The sequence below is a fragment of the Mercenaria mercenaria genome, chromosome 18 (genome assembly GCF_021730395.1).
Source record: "Mercenaria mercenaria strain notata chromosome 18, MADL_Memer_1, whole genome shotgun sequence".
Lineage (NCBI taxonomy): Eukaryota > Metazoa > Mollusca > Bivalvia > Venerida > Veneridae > Mercenaria > Mercenaria mercenaria.
In genome coordinates, this window is record NC_069378.1 from 13274253 (window position 1) to 13292910 (window position 18658).

An 18658-nucleotide genomic window follows, 5' to 3' on the forward strand; every position below is an offset into this window, starting at 1 on the left:
AAGTGTGTTTGTATAACTTGTAATTTCTTCTATGTTAGCCTATATTATATACATGTCACACACTTTTTTAAACTTGGGGAAATAATTTGAACAACTACTTATGGATTCAGAGAAAAAATCCAAATTTTCTTATATATAAGCCTTTAGTAAGTACATGTCATACACAGGAGCGTGCCATTTTTGACCTTTGGGCATTAATTTGGACAATGACGGTAGAAAGTCAAATCCTTATGACACATGCCAAATATCAAAGCTCCAGAGGAAAAAAAAATAAAGTCTGAAAGCTGAAAACCTATTTTTAACCAAAAAGACCCATATGTTCTATGAATCAGAACCATTTGAACAACATTGAAAATGGGTTACCCAAAAATCATTTGTGTAAAGTTTCATGAAAATCTATTTAGTGGTTTTGGAGATGTTGTTACAAGAAATTGTTGATCAAAGTAACCACACCCTATGGAAGCCATGCTTTTTGACTAATCAGAAAAATTTGAACACTTTTTGTATAAGGTCACACAAAGACTATTTGTGTGAAATTATTTAAAAATCAGGTTAACAGTTTTATACAAGAATACTTTCTAAGTTTCTATAATATACATATAGGGAAAAGTGACCAAGCCCCCTGGCAGCCATGTTTTTTAATGAATCAAAATAATCTGAACAATCTTGGTAGAGGGTCACACAAGGATTATTTGTGTAAAATTATTTCAAAATCAGGTCAGCAGTTTCACACAACAAGATTTTTAATGTTTCCACTTTTCCCTATACTTGACATATAGGGAAAAGTGACCACGCCCCCCGACAGCCATGTTTCTTGACAAATCAAAATAATTTGAACAAGAGCGCCGCCAAGCGGGGCAATATACACCGGAAGGGTTACATCAGAGGATGGGAGCAAAATTTAAAGAACTTGACTGTTGGAGCCCAAAGGACAGGAACAACAAAAAAGAAGAAATTCAAAAAAAAAATAATTCTAAGTCCACAAAAAAATTCTTACCAGTTAAAGTTATGTCAAAATACATCTAAAAATTGGATGTACCATCCATGTTGTACCACAGAAAAGTGGTCTTGGTTTTTCCCTACGGCCAATAATAAAAAGTTTCAAAATAAGCTATTTATAGTAAGAAAAAAGGGAAGTTATTCAAAAACAAAAATTGTTGTAAGAGAACAAAAAAGGATCTGCAAAATAAAAACGAGCACTGCAATGCAGGGCAATATACACAAAGCAAAGTCATATATGACCTTTGACCCCTAAGTGTGACCTTGACCTTGAAGCGAGTCAACCAAAACATGCGCTCTGCACCTCGCCTCAGTGTGGTGAACATTTGTGCCAAGTTTCTTTGAAATCATTCAGGCAGTTCAAAAGTTACAGAGCGGACACGAAACACCTCATATGACCTTTCACTTCTAAGTGTGACCTTCACCTTGAAGCTAGTTATCCGAAACAAGTGCTCTGCACGTCGTCTCAGTGTGGTGAACATTTGTGCCAAGTTTCTTTGAAATCCTTCGAGCAGTTCAAGAGTTACAGAGCGGACACGAAACACTCTCATATGACCTTTGACCCCTAAGTGTGACCTTGACCTTGAAATGACACATCCAAAACATGCACTCTGCATGTCGTCTTGGTGTGGTGAACATTTGTGTCAAGTTTCTTTGAAATCCTTCAAGGGGTTCAAGAGTTACAGAGCAGACACGAAATTGCTAACAGACGGATGGATGGACGGACGGACAGAGGGACACCGGGACCATAACATAATACGTCCCTTCAGGCGTATAAAAATCTTGGTAGAGGGTCATGTAAGGTTCATTTGTGTAAAATTACTTCTAAATCAGACCATCGCTTTAGAAGGAGATGTCATTTGATGATTCTTCTATTTTTTGCTCTAGGGGACCCAATGTGCGGCCAAGCGAAACGTTTGAATTATTTTGGTAGAGAACCACCCTAGCAACATCCATGCAAAGTTTCATTAAAATCCTTTCAGTGGTTTTGGAGAAGAATTTCTTTAAACATAATTTTCGAGGATGGACGACTTGACGCATGCACACACACAGACAACGGACAGTGTGATCACAATACCTCACCATGAGCACTTTGTGCTCCAGTGAGCTAAAACATAGGACTGGGATGATTACTAGTTGAAACCAGTTTCAATTTGCTAAACCAGTAATTGCTCTCAAACAATATACATTTCTTTGACTAGTCTGTGTTCAGACCCTATGTTTTGTTCACAGGAGATAACTCCTGAGGCTATACAAATTTTGTATCATTATGTCCCTTTTATTCTCAAAACATACGATAATCAGAGCCAAGACTGATGAAGTCAAAATATATAAAAGAATTTCAAAAAAAAAAAAAAAAAAAAATAAAAAATGATTATCTAGTTGGTAGTCTGACTATTCTTTGACCAGCACATAGATCCACAGTATATTTCCACTAAACACATCAACTGAACATAATCAATAGTCTTATGAAGTCAGCTGCTGGAAGTACCTTGATACGGTTGTCAGGAAAGAAAACAGTATTTTTAATATAGCAGCTGATTAACCAGTTTAATACGATTTCAAACAAATGATTAACCGGTTTCAAAACTTTTAAATCATCCCAGCCCTACTAAAAAAAGAAATACTCAATTGTCTGTTGCTGATTAACACTGAAGAACATCAAAATTTCATTATGTACCTAACAGATGAAGATCCGTCTGGCCACGGGCATACTCCATGATTTTCCATAATGTCGACCATGTCATTATGTGCTTCAGAATCTGAAGATTCTTGGATAGAAAATATCTCAATGAAACAAAATATAACAGCATATATAATCCTCAAACAAAACAGATTACTGTAAAATCAATTAAATTCGTGAGCAAGGACTTTTCGTCCAAACTTTAATTTCGTGGGGATATGATTCAAGGATTTCAAATTCTGAACATAAAATGGATGGGAATTTTACCTTTACTTCTTACGTTTGGATTAAATTTCGTTGAGTAACTCAACCACGAAAAATAGTCCCTCATGAATATTTATGATTTTACAGTATACAAATTCTTTTATCTTAATAGTTCACTAAAATGTATTTTCAGCTGGACTGTGAAGAAAATTTGAAACCGTTTTTTTTTATAATTTTGATTCCTCTAGTAGTGGTGTCTCAAAAGGAGGTAAACTTCCTGCATTTTTGACATCAAACGTACAACCTCCCCATTGATCGTGAATTGATGACGTGAAATCCTTTTGGATCTATATGCAAAGATTCTACCACATAACAATGATGAAAAATATTCTGGGTTTTTGTAAAATGAAATGGGTTTTTTTGGGGTTTTTTTTACAGAACACAGTAAGTAAAGCTTACCCCATTTTTTTGCAGGTAGCAGAACACAATAAGTACAGCTTACTCCATTTCTCTTTTTAATGAATCTGCTGCAACTTGATGAGGACCTCCTAGGCTGTCCACATTGGCTGAAATGAAACATTTCATTGATCTTTTTTGGCATTTTGGCCAAAAGGTTCAACAAATGTGAAAACCAGAACAGGAATAAAGCCAAATTTCTTGAAATTTATGCCTTTCAACTGGCTCTAGCTATAAAACCATATCAAATAAGGAACTGTGACACCTTAATTACCTTTCTAACTAGGTATGATTTTGGGAATTTACAATTTCACTGTCTTTAAATAAAATCTGTATTTCTATTTTTAATAGGCAACTCTACAATGAATCACAAAAATCATTGAGTACCAAAGTTTTTGTTGATACAGCAAAATTTAATTTATGTGTAAATATATAAAGAAACAGCTGTCACAGCAGACAGCATGCTCAACTACTGCAGTGCTGGATAGTGAAAGAGCACATCTGAGGAAGTTATCACTGGAATGCTTAAGGCTTATTATGTCTTTGTTTAAAATGTGGCTGCTACATTTTCCGTTATGAACATAAATACATTAATTTCTTGTTAAATCCCATTTCTGATAATTAATTTCTTTCAAGTTAGTCAAAAGTTTGAATATTGCTAAATATACTAGAATTTTTTATTGAATCAATTGTTTTTATTACCTCCCTTTAATGATCTAGTTAAAAACGTTCATGTGCAATATTAAAAGTAGTGCTTTTCTAACCATGTAAGTATGCAGAACATGAATATGAAAAATTCTTACGATAAAAATTTAAAGCATTATGGACTTTAAGGTAGTTCTGCAGATCATTTTTTTGTAGTGTCTATAAGAGCCTGATTTTCCAAAACAGAATATATTTGAAAATTTGGCTTTTTTTTTTTTTTTTCTAGATTCATTTGAAAATTTTGGTAATGGGGAAAAATACAACAATTTTGGTAACATTTTTATATAAAGAATTTTTTCTACAATATACTATATTTTAATGAAACTTCTCACAGTCGTAATTGAAAATTATAATGAAACTTCTCACAGTCGTAATTGAAAATATGGCCTATAATACAGTGAACTAAAATTCATAGGCTCCGTTGCTTGATTTTAAGGTATAATTTCACCCATAAGCAAAGAGATCCAAGCATTTCAAGCTGATTTTAAGACATTTTTTTTATTAATTCAATGTCTCAGATGTTTTAAAATGGTATTTTAACTTTAAAAGAAAAGTAAACATGTCATTGTAATAGATTTACATACATACTGCTATCTATTCATTGAATGATTTTCATTTCCGTATCTAGTCTTTATTCTTTAATGACTTTACACTATTCTTTAATGACTTTGCAGGAACACCTCAGATTATTCAATTGTGAAGACTCACCTTAACGACTCCTAGACTCCTGCAAGTCTGAATAAAATGTATTTAGTAACAAAGATCCAGTGGTGAGTTTGTTTGGGTTCAACACCATTTTTTCAACAATATTTCAGTTACTTGGCAGCCAGTTAATATAACCAGTGTTCCTGTATTCTGTACCAGTACAAACCTGTTCTCCGCAAGTAACTGCCAACTTCTCCAAATGAATCAGCAGTGGAGGATAAATGATTTCAGACACTGTCTTTTATCAAATGAGCCGCGCCATGGGAAAACCAACATAGTGGGTTTACGACCAGCATGGATCCAGACCAGCCTGCGTGGATGCGCAGGCTGGACTAGATCCATGCTGGTCGCAAACCCACTATGTTGGTTTTCTCATGGCGCGGATCAAATCATCACAGACAACATATGCACAATTCAGGTATCAAGCTGACAACTCTTTAATCAATCTGTATACTATGCTCTCTCTATTGAGCTTAGCATGGGGGTGGGGGGGGGGGCTTTCAAGTGGAACAGCATCTAATCATTTACTAGGTATGCTTCATGAAATATTTCAGCAAGAAAGTTGAGAAAAATAGCATCATGAATTGACCTGAAATTCTAAGGAAACAAATGGGGCATAATTCATAATATATTGATGCCAGATTTATGGATCTTGTGTGGAATGATCTGGGTGATGATATGGAACAGTTGTTTTAAGTTTGAATCAAATAGGATTGCTCTCCATATATTTCATAATAGTTGAGCTAAAAACAAATCATACCATGTGTTTCAAGCTGGAAACAGCTGAACTTCATTGCACTTTTCCCACTGATGTAGTATGTATTGAAATCTGCCTGTTCCACTCCCACTGATGTGTATACAGTCAAACCCATGTTAAAGACCACCTCTGAACAGAGACCACCTGGCTCTAAAGAACACATGTTTTGTTTCCCATGTTAACATTTACAATATAATCTTAACCTGTGAATAATGGCCACCTCCCAATAAAGACCACATTTGGCTCTCCCAAGGGTGGTCTTTATAGACAGGTTTGACTGTACTGCAATCTGCTCACTCCACTCCCCTCCAGCTCTTCTACCGAAGTTCATTGGCAGTTGTAGAATCATATTGTAGATCACCTTTGAATAAACCAGAAAATATTGCTGTTTCTTTCGTATGCTCAAATAATATTTCTAAATTGAGACCTTATTGCATCACACAATTTAAGCTTGCAGTGCAACACTATACTCAAGTAACGACTTTATTTTCCAAGGGCTACACATTGAGTTTATATACAGTATATATACAACATTACACAAACCTTATCAAGCATCATAAATACAAAATGTACAGTTCAGGATTTAAACAAGCAAGCCAAATAAAAAAGATATAAAATGAGGTGAAGTTTAAATCCAAAACCAACAACAAAAACAAGAGGGCCATGAAGGCCCTGTATCGCTCACCTGACATATGCACCTAAAGATCATCAAGTTGGTTTCATTAAGATATGGTCATAAATGTGGCCTCTAAGTGTTAATTAACTAACTTTTCCTTTGATTTGACCTGGTGACCTAGTTTTCGACCCCAAATGACCCAGATTTGAACTTGACCTAAAGATCATCTAGATTTACATTCTAACCAAGTTTCATTAAGATATGATCATAAATGTCGCCTCTAGAGTGTTAACTAGCTTTTCCTTTGATTTGACCTTGTGACCTAGTTTTTGACCCTACATGACCCAGATTCAAACTGGACTTTGAGATTATCATGATTAACATTCTAAGTTTCATGAAGATACAGTCATAAATGTGGCCCCTAGAGTGTTAACAAGCTTTTCCTTAGATTTGAACTGGTGGCCTAGTTTTTTAAACACAGATGACCCAATATGGAACTCGGCCAAGATTTTATCGAGGGTAACATTCTGACCAAGTTTCATTAAGATTGGGCCAAAATTGTGACCTCTAGAGTGTTAACAGTCTAACTGTTGACGACAGACACAGGGCAATCACAAAAGCTCACCTTTAAGCACTTTGTGCTCAGGTAAGCTAAAAATTACTGTATTGCACAGCTGCATTAAACTAAGTACCAATTCCATACCTATTAAAATTTGATATCATACAATGTCATGTTCGCAAATTAACAAAAATACCCCAAGCAACAAACTACAAATCTCATAATATCTCCAGGTATTCAGTGGTATACATTAAAACCTGCTGTCACAGTCTCCTCTATTAAGCAGCCAACCTGTCTTAAGCAGCCAGTGTCTCATTTTCCAAAATGGTCGTTCATTCTATAAACTACCTGCATTAAGCAGCCACTTTTTTCAACTCCCTTGGTTGGTTTTAGAATTTACTGTATTGACAATATCAATATACCTCCTAGGTGGGTGAATGAGAAACAGAGCAGTTCAAGTGGAGATAAGGCTTTAGGGCAGAATGAGTTAAGTATACTACAAAAATAACAAAGAACTTAAAATGGTACTTGCATATATTAAATTATTAATTAAGAAATGAGATCAAGACAACACAATTGTGTTCTTAATGCAAAAACTGATGATGAATTTCACAGTATTATTATTATTTGTATATCTGCTACTATTTCACTTGACTGCATTCTTCATCTTAAAAGAATGTATTAAACTTGATCATTCAATTAGCGGAAATTGAAAAATAGTGTGCACACTTCCATCAGACTGTAAAGTAAATATACAGCAGCACAAGTATTTTAAATAACCAAAAACCTTGTTAAATGATACCAGACTTACCTTCATAACCTGTATCAATATTGTCATCAAACCCCTCCAATGTTCTTTGAGCTGATCTATTTCTCCAAACTCTCTGGCTGCAGGTGTTAATTATACATTCTTCTCCACAGGAAACCAACTATCCATGTCTGAAGTGATGAATTTTTTTGTTCATGTCAATGTTTTTTGTCAGGGAAAGAAGATAATTTTTGAAAAACTTGCCTAGCATTCATTGTCCTTTACCAGAAACAGAATAGGTATCATCAACACCCTATTTTTACAAAAAGCAACATTTTTAAAAGAGCTGACATTGTCTTTAAAATCAGCGACAGTAAAATCGGTCTAAAGCAGCCAGCCAAGAGAGTGGGGAAAAAGTGGCTGTTTAGCGCATGTTGCTGCTAAATGCATGTCATTTATAGAATGAAGGGAAATGAGACACTGGCTGCTTAAGACAGGTTGGCTGCTTAACAGAGGCAACAGCAGGTTTTACTGTATGCTATTTGTAGCTATGGCTGATGTCCAAGTAAACTTTCTGCTCAAGTAATTTTGGGTCTGGCTGGCTGTTGGCAGTGAGCAGCCATTGCACAGAAATACTCTTCATTAATGCCATTTTTAAGTCAATTTGCGCACATACGAAAGCTTTCAACCCACCATTTCTAAAAATGTGAAAATCAAGGACCTTCAATAATTTCAGTATTTTAGTGAGATTTAACTTTAGCAGCAGTAACTTACCTATATTTAACATTTGACATGACATTGTAACTATGTTTTATTAAAATTTCAAAATCTAACAAATGCAGTTTCAAGGAATCAAGTTTACAATGTTATAAATCAGTATCATATAATCTATGTTCATAAACGCTTGAGGGAGGTTGTAGATGTTTCAAATCTACTTTAAAAGTGGCTGAGAAAGCCTGACGAAATTTTTACAATTCTTATCCACTCGGACATTTGCAGAAAAAAATATTTAAGCGACAATATTATACAATTATCGACTTTTTCATAAGTTGATATCAGGATTTATCAACCCAAAAACAGTTATATTCACCGAGCCGGATACCAGAAACAAACAATTTTGTTTCGCACAGACGTAGTATACATACCATTTTTGTATCTTAATGTAGTAGGTACACCCAATAGACAACAAATACAGATATATGTACCTTTCTAGTCTGTACAGCAAAATATCCCCCTTAACAGCATACTAGAGAGAGAACTATACCCTGTACAGTCCATGCATGTGATTGATGATGTATTTCAAATTAAGTTGAACTCGAAGAGTTCCTGTATTTGACAAAGAATGATCTCAATTTGAACAAATCAAATGATTCAGTTTTTTAATAACTGATGTAGTTCTGTTTTTAAATGAAAAAAAAAAAAGCAAAAAAAAACTTTGTAGCAGTTAGCATTAGAACTTTAACAGTTAACTTTCACCTTTTTTTAGCAATGGCATATGCTTTAACCTTTACCCTGCTTTTTTTTCTATAATGGACTGGTCAATCATTTAATTTGGGCAGTACCACTTATGATTCAAAGGGGTGTTCACTTAAAATTTACTGACTGAATAGCGAACAGTGCAGACCATGATTAGCCTGCACGGAGGTACACTGGCTGATCTTGGTCTGCACTGGTCACAAAGGCAGAATCATTTGCCGGCAGCAGGTCAAAGTTTAAATGTTCATTGTGTGTACTCTATCTGCAGAAGTTCGAATGTAAACGGCCGTTATGAAAAAATAAATTTAATATAAAGTTTCATTACCTCAACATTCTTATATGGTTTGACCAGCTATATCTGCTCTACGATGTAACACCATGAATCTACTATATGTTGAGATACCATCTGTCCCAGTTGGTGCTGGTGGTGTGAGGGATTATATCTTTCCAGCTGGCATTTTTCTTACAGCATGTGACAATTTTCACCATCCGTTGATTAAGCCTTCTGATTCTTCATCCATGTGTGTTTCTGCTAAGAAGAGAGTTAATGTTTCTGAACTTAGACATCTAAAATCATGGTAAAAGTTACATGGAATATATTTGTTAAATCCTAAACTAAAAGTTTAAATCAATCATTCCCCATCTCTAATATGAGTGGAGAAGTTGACATTTACCTGTGTTGAACAGGTCAACATATCAATGAAACCTTTTATAAACAACACTACAAGTATAATTATAAACAACAATACATACCAGTGCCTATCGTTTGGTTTGGAAATCAGTCTTGTAGCCTACTGCTTACATTTCTAGCATTTACAGCTGTCACATTCAACATCTTTTGTCTTCTGCCTCTAGAAACAGTATAATGTAAGAGACTTGTCATGTTGTTACATTCAATGTTTATATACCCAATAGTTTTCCCAACAGACCAAGTTTTTCCATTATATATTGCTACAAATGTCATTCCAGGTTTAATATTTATTCTATCTTATATCCTGTATAATACTGTATAACTGTATCCATATGTTTGACAAAACTCGTATAGACTTATAAATTATACTTTCCTGAAACACACTTTAGTTTTATACAATAATAAACTAAACTAAGTATCCATAGCATAAATAAAACACATTTTCACACTTAACATATTTCCTATTAATATTTTTTATACACTGTCTTTTTTTCAGCACATTCTGTGGCCATATTCTAAAACACTACTTCAGTATACAATTCCATTCAAGTATGCAACATGTTCTTTTTACAAACACTTCTAGATTATCAATCAGGAATGGATGGGCCAGGTCAGGATGGGACAAGACAGAATGGGGAGGAACAGGAATAGACAGGACAGAGATTCCCAACTCCACAAAACAAATATAAATTCCAGTAAGTACCAATTTGTTATTCTTTTGTCACTTCAAACACTACAAATGAAAACAGTCTCTTCTTGAAAACATTCTTCATTCTTTCCCAGGGAAAATCCACCTGCGTCCAAACAGTACAGCACACAAATCTATAAAGTAGTATTTAGTACATGTTAAACATAGGGTATGTTTTTTTTTAAGTTTAGTCACCGTTGTGCCCTAAATGCTGACATTGGTCAGCAAATATGACAGAAACACAGGAAAGTATTTTACCTATCAAACAATTCTTTTTCCATACTTCTCAAAATACAGCAAGAATGTAACTTTCAACAACTGTACATGAACCTTCATTTGCCCATGCAAGTGTGGTTCCAGATTTAATAATCATTTGTCTTTTTGTCTTTAGATAATAGACTGTTTCCATAATAATATGAACAGCTTGAAAAACAAATGTATTTAACCTTTTCTATCAAACACATAAATATATATACTTATAAAGAAGTGTACTTTTACCACTTTTATAAAGTGTTACCATAGTAAGTGTCAATTGCAAGAATAAAACATATTCATAATTATTCTATTTATACACATATTTTCTCTTCCTTTATTTGGGCCATGCTCAGCATAAATATTTTAATTCTAATATGCTATATCATATATTATTTGTACTATCATACACGAATTACCCATCAGAAATGGGATGGACCGGGTCAGGTTGGCTTAGGATAGGCATGAATGGGAAGGAACTGGAATAGACTCGACAATGTTCCCATCCCCTACAAAGTATCAGTTTCAATTATTAACAATTTATGTTCTTTCTTCATTCTAAATTCTATATAAACATCATATACACATTATACAGAAGTATCCTTTTAAAGTGTGACTATAGAAAAAAAGTGTCAACTACATGAATATGACATATTTTCACATAAAAATATTTCATATCAAATTTATCTATTTACATCTTTTCTCTGCTTTTAATGCAACTATGTTCTACATTAATATTTTCATTCAGGTATGTTATATTATATATTATTTGTATGAACATATCAGGACAACCAATCAGGAATGGGATGGGCAGGGTCAGGATGGAATCAGAAAGGATGAATGGGAAGGATCTGGAATAGACAGGACAGTGATTCCCATCCCCACAAAAAGTATCAATTCTTATAATTAACATTTTTAATTATGTCATTTTTTATAACATTTAAATTATCTTTCCTTGTTTCATATTAAATCCTTTCTATTGCACTTTTATATTCCTTTTCTGCTTCATAATGAAGTCCAATCAATCGCTGACTATACATATGAACGGCCCATAAAGTCAGTTGTCACTGGCAGTCTATTGACCTTTTCTATCATATATACATTTTTACAAAGAAATGTACTTTTACCACTTCTAATCAAGTTTAACTATAGCAAATGTTCATTGCATTAATAAGACATATTTTACATGAACAATTATTTCATATTGAATTCATTTATACAAATCTATTATCTGCTTATTTTGTTCCCATACTCTACATAAGAGTGGTTCCAGATTCAATAATTATTCCATATAAGAAAATAGACTGAATCCATAATAACAATATTACAAACATCTCCAAAAACTCATGTTTTCAACCTTTTCTATCATATACATAATAGTTACTTACAAAGAAGTGTACCTTTATCAATTCTTATAAAGTGTTACTATTGTGTCAATTGCATGCATAAGACATAATTTCATACTAACATATTTCATATTAAATTCATCTATATACATCTCTCTGCTTATTTTGTGGCCATGCTCTATATCAATATTTTAATTCAAATATGATATATATTATTTGTACATTCATATCTGGATTACAAATCAGGAATGGTGTGGGCTGGGTCAAGATGAAATGGGGTTAGGACTGATGGGAAGGAACTGGGCTGCGTTTCATGGAGAGTCCTAAGTCTTAAAACAGTCTTAAGACCAAAACTGTGACAATTTTGCGTTTCAAAGAAAGTCATAAAAACAGTCCCAAATTTTTAGTCCTAAGTTTATGACCAAAATCGATCCTAAGTCTAGGACTGCTATCGAGCAGTCTTACGATAGTCCTAGGATAGTCTTAAGACAAAAACACTCCGAAATCAAAGATGGCCGCCTTCATGGTATTTGTCCGAGAAAAAATCTTGATTATATTTCTCTAAAAATCTAAACTTGCGCCCTGCGATTTTTCTCGGGTTTCTCGAGACAATGGCTGGACTGTCTAGAAGTATTTCTCAAAGAAGCAAAATCGCGATTGTTCGACAGTACAGTATAAACCACCGCCGTAATCAATGCTAAAATACGCCACCGCCGTAGTCGGTGCTAAGTTTTGTGTATAACACGGCCCGTATAATCATTAAACATGTGTGGTGCCAAAGTTTTGGCAGAGCCGGTAGTTGTTTTAATTTCAAGGGCAGTAATCCAAATAAAACTAAAATGGCCGACTGTTGCTAAGGACATTGATTACGATATTTAAACAAATTCAGCAATTTACTTGCAACAAGAACAACAGTTTCAAACGTTTTAAATGTTTGTAAGATGTTTCTTTATTGCCTGAATACTACAAACCTTTGAAGATTACACTGACCAACTATAGTAGACGTTTTAATATTCATGTGGTTCGTACCAAAAACACTCGTACCGAAATGTCAATAAAAAAGAAACAATAAGAAAAAAGATGTATTGTGACTTGTTTGTTATTATGTCACAAGTTATACTTATGCTAATACCATTTATTATGCAACAAAATTATGATTTTTCTATTTCACAACTTACTGTAACAGGGTGAGAAAATGCGGAGTCAATTTCTGTCTCGAACCTTGGAATCCTTGCTTTCAGGGTGAGAGCTCTACCAACTGCACTAAATGACTGACTACACAAATTCTTCTACAATGCACTTTACTGGTAAGCACTTCCTGTTAGGATTTTAAAAAAGGTTGATGGTAGCCCCCATATAAGAATAAATGGAGAATATTAAATGAAAGTGCATACAAGTAAAGTGCAAGTCCGATACCATGATACACTTCCCCGCTATATAAATTTCGCCCTTGAATTTCTAATGTGACAGACAACAAGGTAATTATGATCTAGGACAACATAAGTTACGGTCCCACATTATGCGTAAAATGTGCATTTAGTCTGGGGATCAAACTCCGGGATCTATTACTTACAGGGCGAGTACTCTACCGACTGAGCTAACTGTTAACTACACAAAATCTCCCTTTTGTTGTTATCAAGTCCTGTACTTGACATTATATTGCCTCAACCGCTTCAAGTGCGGAAGGTTGTGGGTATGATCCCTGGTCACGTACCAAATACAGTTATGTTTCTTGATGTACAGCGTCCGCTTATGATGGTGAAAAACTGTTGCAAGTTTTAAAGCAATAGCTTTCAAAATTGATAGTTTATGAGAAAAGTTACTTAAACATAATACTCAACCAAGAGAATCATTTTCTAAGTCCAAAAGGGGCAATAATTATTGCAAAAAGCAGGATGGAGATATGTTACTTGCTGTACAGGGTCAGCTTAGGATGATGAACAAGTGTTGCAAGTTTCAAAGCAATAGCTTTGATAGTTTAAGAGAAAAAGTTGACCTAAACATAAAACTTAACCAAGAAATCTGATATTTTCTAAGTCCAAAAGGGGCCATAAATCTTCCAAAAAGCAGGATGGAGTTATGTTTCTTGCTGTACAGGGTCAGCTTATGATGGTGAACAAGTGTTGCAAGTTTTAAAGCAATAGCTTCGATAGTTTAGGAGAAAAGCTGACCTAAACATAAAACTTAACCAAGAAAACTGATTTTCCAAGTCCAAAAGGGGCAATAATTCTTGCAAAAAGCAGGATGGAGTTATGCTTCTTGATGTACTGAGTCAGCTTATGATGGTGAACAAGTGATGACAATAACTCATCATTTTTTTTTCAAAACATCAGATGAGCTAAAAATAGTACTAGGACTGGTTAGCCCGGTGTCAGAATAATGTGATTGGTTGGGGTATCATGTCACCTGTCTATGGTTTGATATTCAAATGAGGCAGAACTATAAAGTTCAGCATTGCATCACTGCTGCAAGTAGACTGTCATTTATATGACTGAGAAATTGTCGAAAAAGGCACTACATTTACACCCAAACACAGACACACAAACTTGATATTCACAAAACACTGAATTGTATGGAAGGCCATAGTGTGTGGAAGACAGGTATGTCTTGTGTGCTAATTGCCAAATTACTCATTGCAAAATTCTAAATGCAAAATGTTATATGCCATAGTTTAAAGTGCTAAATGTCAAATAATAAATTGTCTTATGAATTTATCTTATGCATCTTTATGCCAACATTGTTTAACCTAACTTTGGCTAATGAATGTAACTTTTAATTATTTGAAAACACAATGTTCTGCTGGTCTGAATAACAGCAATAGCATGTTCTATCAGTCATATGAACATGGGAATATGGGAATGACTTCTTATATATCAAAAGGTGACAAAGTTGTGTAATAATGGCAAATGACTATTTAAGGGATGCATTCATTCTGTTTTGCAACAAACTTTTAACATTTATCACTTTATAATTAACATTTTACTAACCATTTTGACATTAGATATTTCACTTTTAGCAGTTGGTCATTAGCATGATGTAACTGCATAATAAAGTAAAAGGTGGGCTAGGTGGCAGAAATCATATTATACAAACATAAAATTTAATCTGGTTTTAAAAGAAAAATATGGATACAAAGACAATGAAAATGTTATAGTTTTTATAATTTATTCAAGATAACAAAGTTTATAAATGTTAAACAACAGTGTTGTTTTGTGCAGTTATAATTATGGCATTTCATAATTTGATCTGAAATATTGGTTCAACAACTATTATAACACTTCATATTTTTGGAAAAATATCAGACACTTATAAATGCTATTGATTAAATTGTAATTACCAGACCCCAATTTCACAAAAACTTAGTAATTACTTAGTTAAGTCTGTTATTCTAAAATTTTGCTATTGCTGATGTTATTGTTATTTAATGTTGGATTTTTTCACAATGTATTTTTAGCTAAATTATACTATGGTTAGTAGTGTTTGTATGCAATATACTTATTTCAGTCAAGAAAATATGATATTTCGAACTTCAGTATTTGCTAAAGTATATTTCTTGTTTCTATACTTTCTTTTCTGTAAAATTCAGAATTGTTGTTTTAATATACTAAGTATGAAATAGTCATATACTGTTCTGATATATATCACAAGAGGGCCATGATGACCCTATATTGCTCATCTGAGTTTAATTGCTTGCTTGAACAAATTTCTTTGCTAAAGCTTAAAAACAACAAAAAACAAGATGGCCATGATGGCTCTATATTGCTCACCCGAGTACCACTGCTTTAACCAAAAACAAAAAGAAAAAATTCTTACAAGGTACAGATATGTCAAAATACACCTAAAAATTGGAGGTACCAATACATTTTAAGTTTCAAGTCTTTATCTTAAATTGTACTAGTTATATCCAGAAAGCGAAGATTGCCAAAAAACATTAAGTTTGAAAGGGGCATAATTCTGTCAAAAATACAATAAGAGTTATGGGGATTGTAAACACACATGCAGATGATGATTATACAGAAATGTTTTTAATTTCAAGTCATTATCTTTTAAAGTACCAAAGATATGTCTATAAACAAAGCTTTCGAAAAATTTTAACATGAAAATAATTCCAGGTATAACAACTTTGTGACCTTGACCTTGGGTTTAATGGGCCCAGCCTCTGCACATACTTTGTTTGTGTGCTGGACAATGTTTATGTGAACTTACAGTGAGATATAAGCAATAGTAAAAAGGCAGTCTGAAAGACAGCTAAATCCCCCGTCACTTATGGATAGTGAAAGGGTAAACCTTTGACCTTTAGCTGTGACCTGACCTTGAACTGACATGGCTGACTCATGAATTCTGCACAACATCTTGATGAGGTGACCATTTGATCCAAGTTTCATGAAAATCCTTCAAGGGGTTTAGGAGATACAGAGCTCAAACCTTTGACCTTCAGTTGTGACCTTGACCTTAAGTTGACATGGCTGACTCATGAGTTCTTGATGAGGTGATCATTTGACCCTAGTTTGATGAAAATCTTTCAAGGGGTTTATGAGATACAGAGTGGACACAAAATGGAAGGCTCAAACCTTTGATCCTAAGTTGTGACCTTGACCTTGAGCCAGCATGGCTGACTCATGGGTTCTGCACATCGTCTTGATGAGGTGATCATTTGACCCAAGTTTTATAAAATTCCTTCAAGGTGTTTCGGAGATATAGAGCGGACACAAAATGGAAGGCTCAAACCTTTGACCTTGAGTTTTGACCTTGAGCCAACAAGGCTGACTCATGGGGTCTGCACATCGTCTTGATGAGGTGATCATTTGACCCAAGTTTCATGAAAATCCTTCAAGGGGTTTAGAAGATATGGAGCAAACACGAACAGACGGGGCAAACAGTTACTTGCGGAGAACAGGTTTGTACTGGTATAGAATCCAGGAATACTGGTTAGGTTAACTGCCTAACTTACATGACTGAAATACTGTTGAAAAACGGCATTAAACCCAAAACAAACAAACAAAACAAACGAACAGACTGAAGGACGGATGGAGACCATTCCTATAACCCCCCATCACTTGTGGCAGGGATTAACAAAGATATGACAGAAAAGCAAAGGTTGCAGAAAAACTTTAACCTTAAAAATAGCCCAAGTATAACACCTTGGTGACCTTGACCTTGGGTATAATGGGCCCAGCCCCTGCACATTCTTCAGTGTTAATGTGAAGTTATAGTAAGATATAAGCATTAGTAACAAAGATATGACAGAAAAAACAAAGGTTGCCGAAAAACTTTAACCTTAAAAATAACCCAAGTATAACATCTTGGTGACCTTGACCTTATGTATAATTGGCCCAGCCTCTGCACATAATTTGTTTGTATGCTGGACAATGTTTATGTGAACTAAAAGTGAGACATAAGCAATAGTAACAAAGAGATGACAGAAAATCAAAGGTTGCCGAAAAACTTTAACCTTAAAAATAACCCAAGTATAACACCTTGGTGACCTTGACCTTATGTATAATGGGCCCAGCCCCTGCACACACTTTGTCTGTATGCAGGACAATGTTTATGTGAAGTTACAGTAAGATATATTATAGTAACAAAGATATGACAGAAAAATAAAGGTTGCCGAAAAACATTAACCAAGAAAGCTCACGCCGACAACGGGGCAAGTAGAATAGCCCCCCTTTTCTCTGAATAGTGGAGCTAAAAAATGAATGTTTAAAAGCCTAGGCCTTGCATTTTCAGGCAAGAAGATTTTCAAGTTTTCTCCTTTTTAAGTCTTTGTAAAACATGAGACACCCTGGACGGGGCCTCTTTTCACTTCAGGGGCATAATTTGAATAATCTTGGTAAAGGACACTAGGCAATGCAATGCTAACAAATATCAAAAGCCTAGGCCTTGCAGTTTCAGACAAAAAGATTTTTAAAGTTTTTCCTACATAAGTCTGTGTAAAACTTGGTACCCGGGGCTGGGGCTCTTTTCACCCTAGGGGCATAATTTGAACAATCTTAATAGAGGACCACAAGGCAATGCTACATACCAAATATCAAAGGCCTAGGTCTTGTGGTTTCAGACAAGAAGATTTTTAAAGTTTTTTCCTATATAAGTCTTTATAAACCATGTGACCCCAGGGACGAGGCCACAGTTGACCCTAGGGGGATAATTTGATTAATCTTTGTAGAGGACCACTATATGATGCTACATACCAAATATCAAAGTCCTTGGCCCTGTGGTTTTTGACAAGAAGATTTTTAAAGTGTTTCCTTTCAGTTGCCATGGCAACCAGAGTTCTGTATAAAATTCAGTTATTAAAGAAGAAGACCATTTAAGGAACATCCCTGTGAAGTTTCATCAAAATTGGCCTGGTGGTTTAGGACGAGATGTTGTTTAAAGGAAAGTGTGGACAGACGCCGGATGGTGAGCGATCACAATAGTTCACCCTGAGCCTTTGGCTCAGGTGAGCTAAGAAAGTCAACATTGAAGACACATAAAGGGCAAAAACATGCATCTAAAATAACAGACATAGCTAAGCAATTAATAAAGTTTTTGTGAAACTGGGGCTAGAAGTTAATAAATTTCAGCTTGTTTTTATGACAATAATCTTTAATAAATAACAAGAGTCATTGACCCTAAAGCGCTCACCTTTGTACAAGTGTGTTTGTATAAATCAGAGTTAGGTTTCTTCTGTGCAAGCCTATATTATACACATGTCAAACACACTTTTGAACCTAGGGCAATAATCTGAACAATTGCAGTAGACATTACAAAACTGATATTACACGCCCCA

General features: G+C 34.6%; 1 long non-coding RNA gene across 5 annotated transcripts in view; it reads right to left on the reverse strand.

Moving 5' to 3' along the window:
* The window catches only part of LOC123538690 (uncharacterized), a 42818-nt gene that overhangs the window by 9319 nt on the left and 14841 nt on the right, over positions 1–18658 (reverse strand). For 4 of the 5 annotated variants that reach the window (XR_008368455.1, XR_008368453.1, XR_008368451.1 and 1 more), the window contains 3 exons: positions 9235–9760; positions 7497–7624; positions 5514–5871 (listed from right to left, as the gene is read on the reverse strand). This is a non-coding gene — a long non-coding RNA (uncharacterized LOC123538690). The remainder of the gene's footprint in view (positions 1–5513; positions 5872–7496; positions 7625–9234; positions 9761–18658) is intronic. The other variant, XR_008368452.1, reaches the window with a different exon arrangement.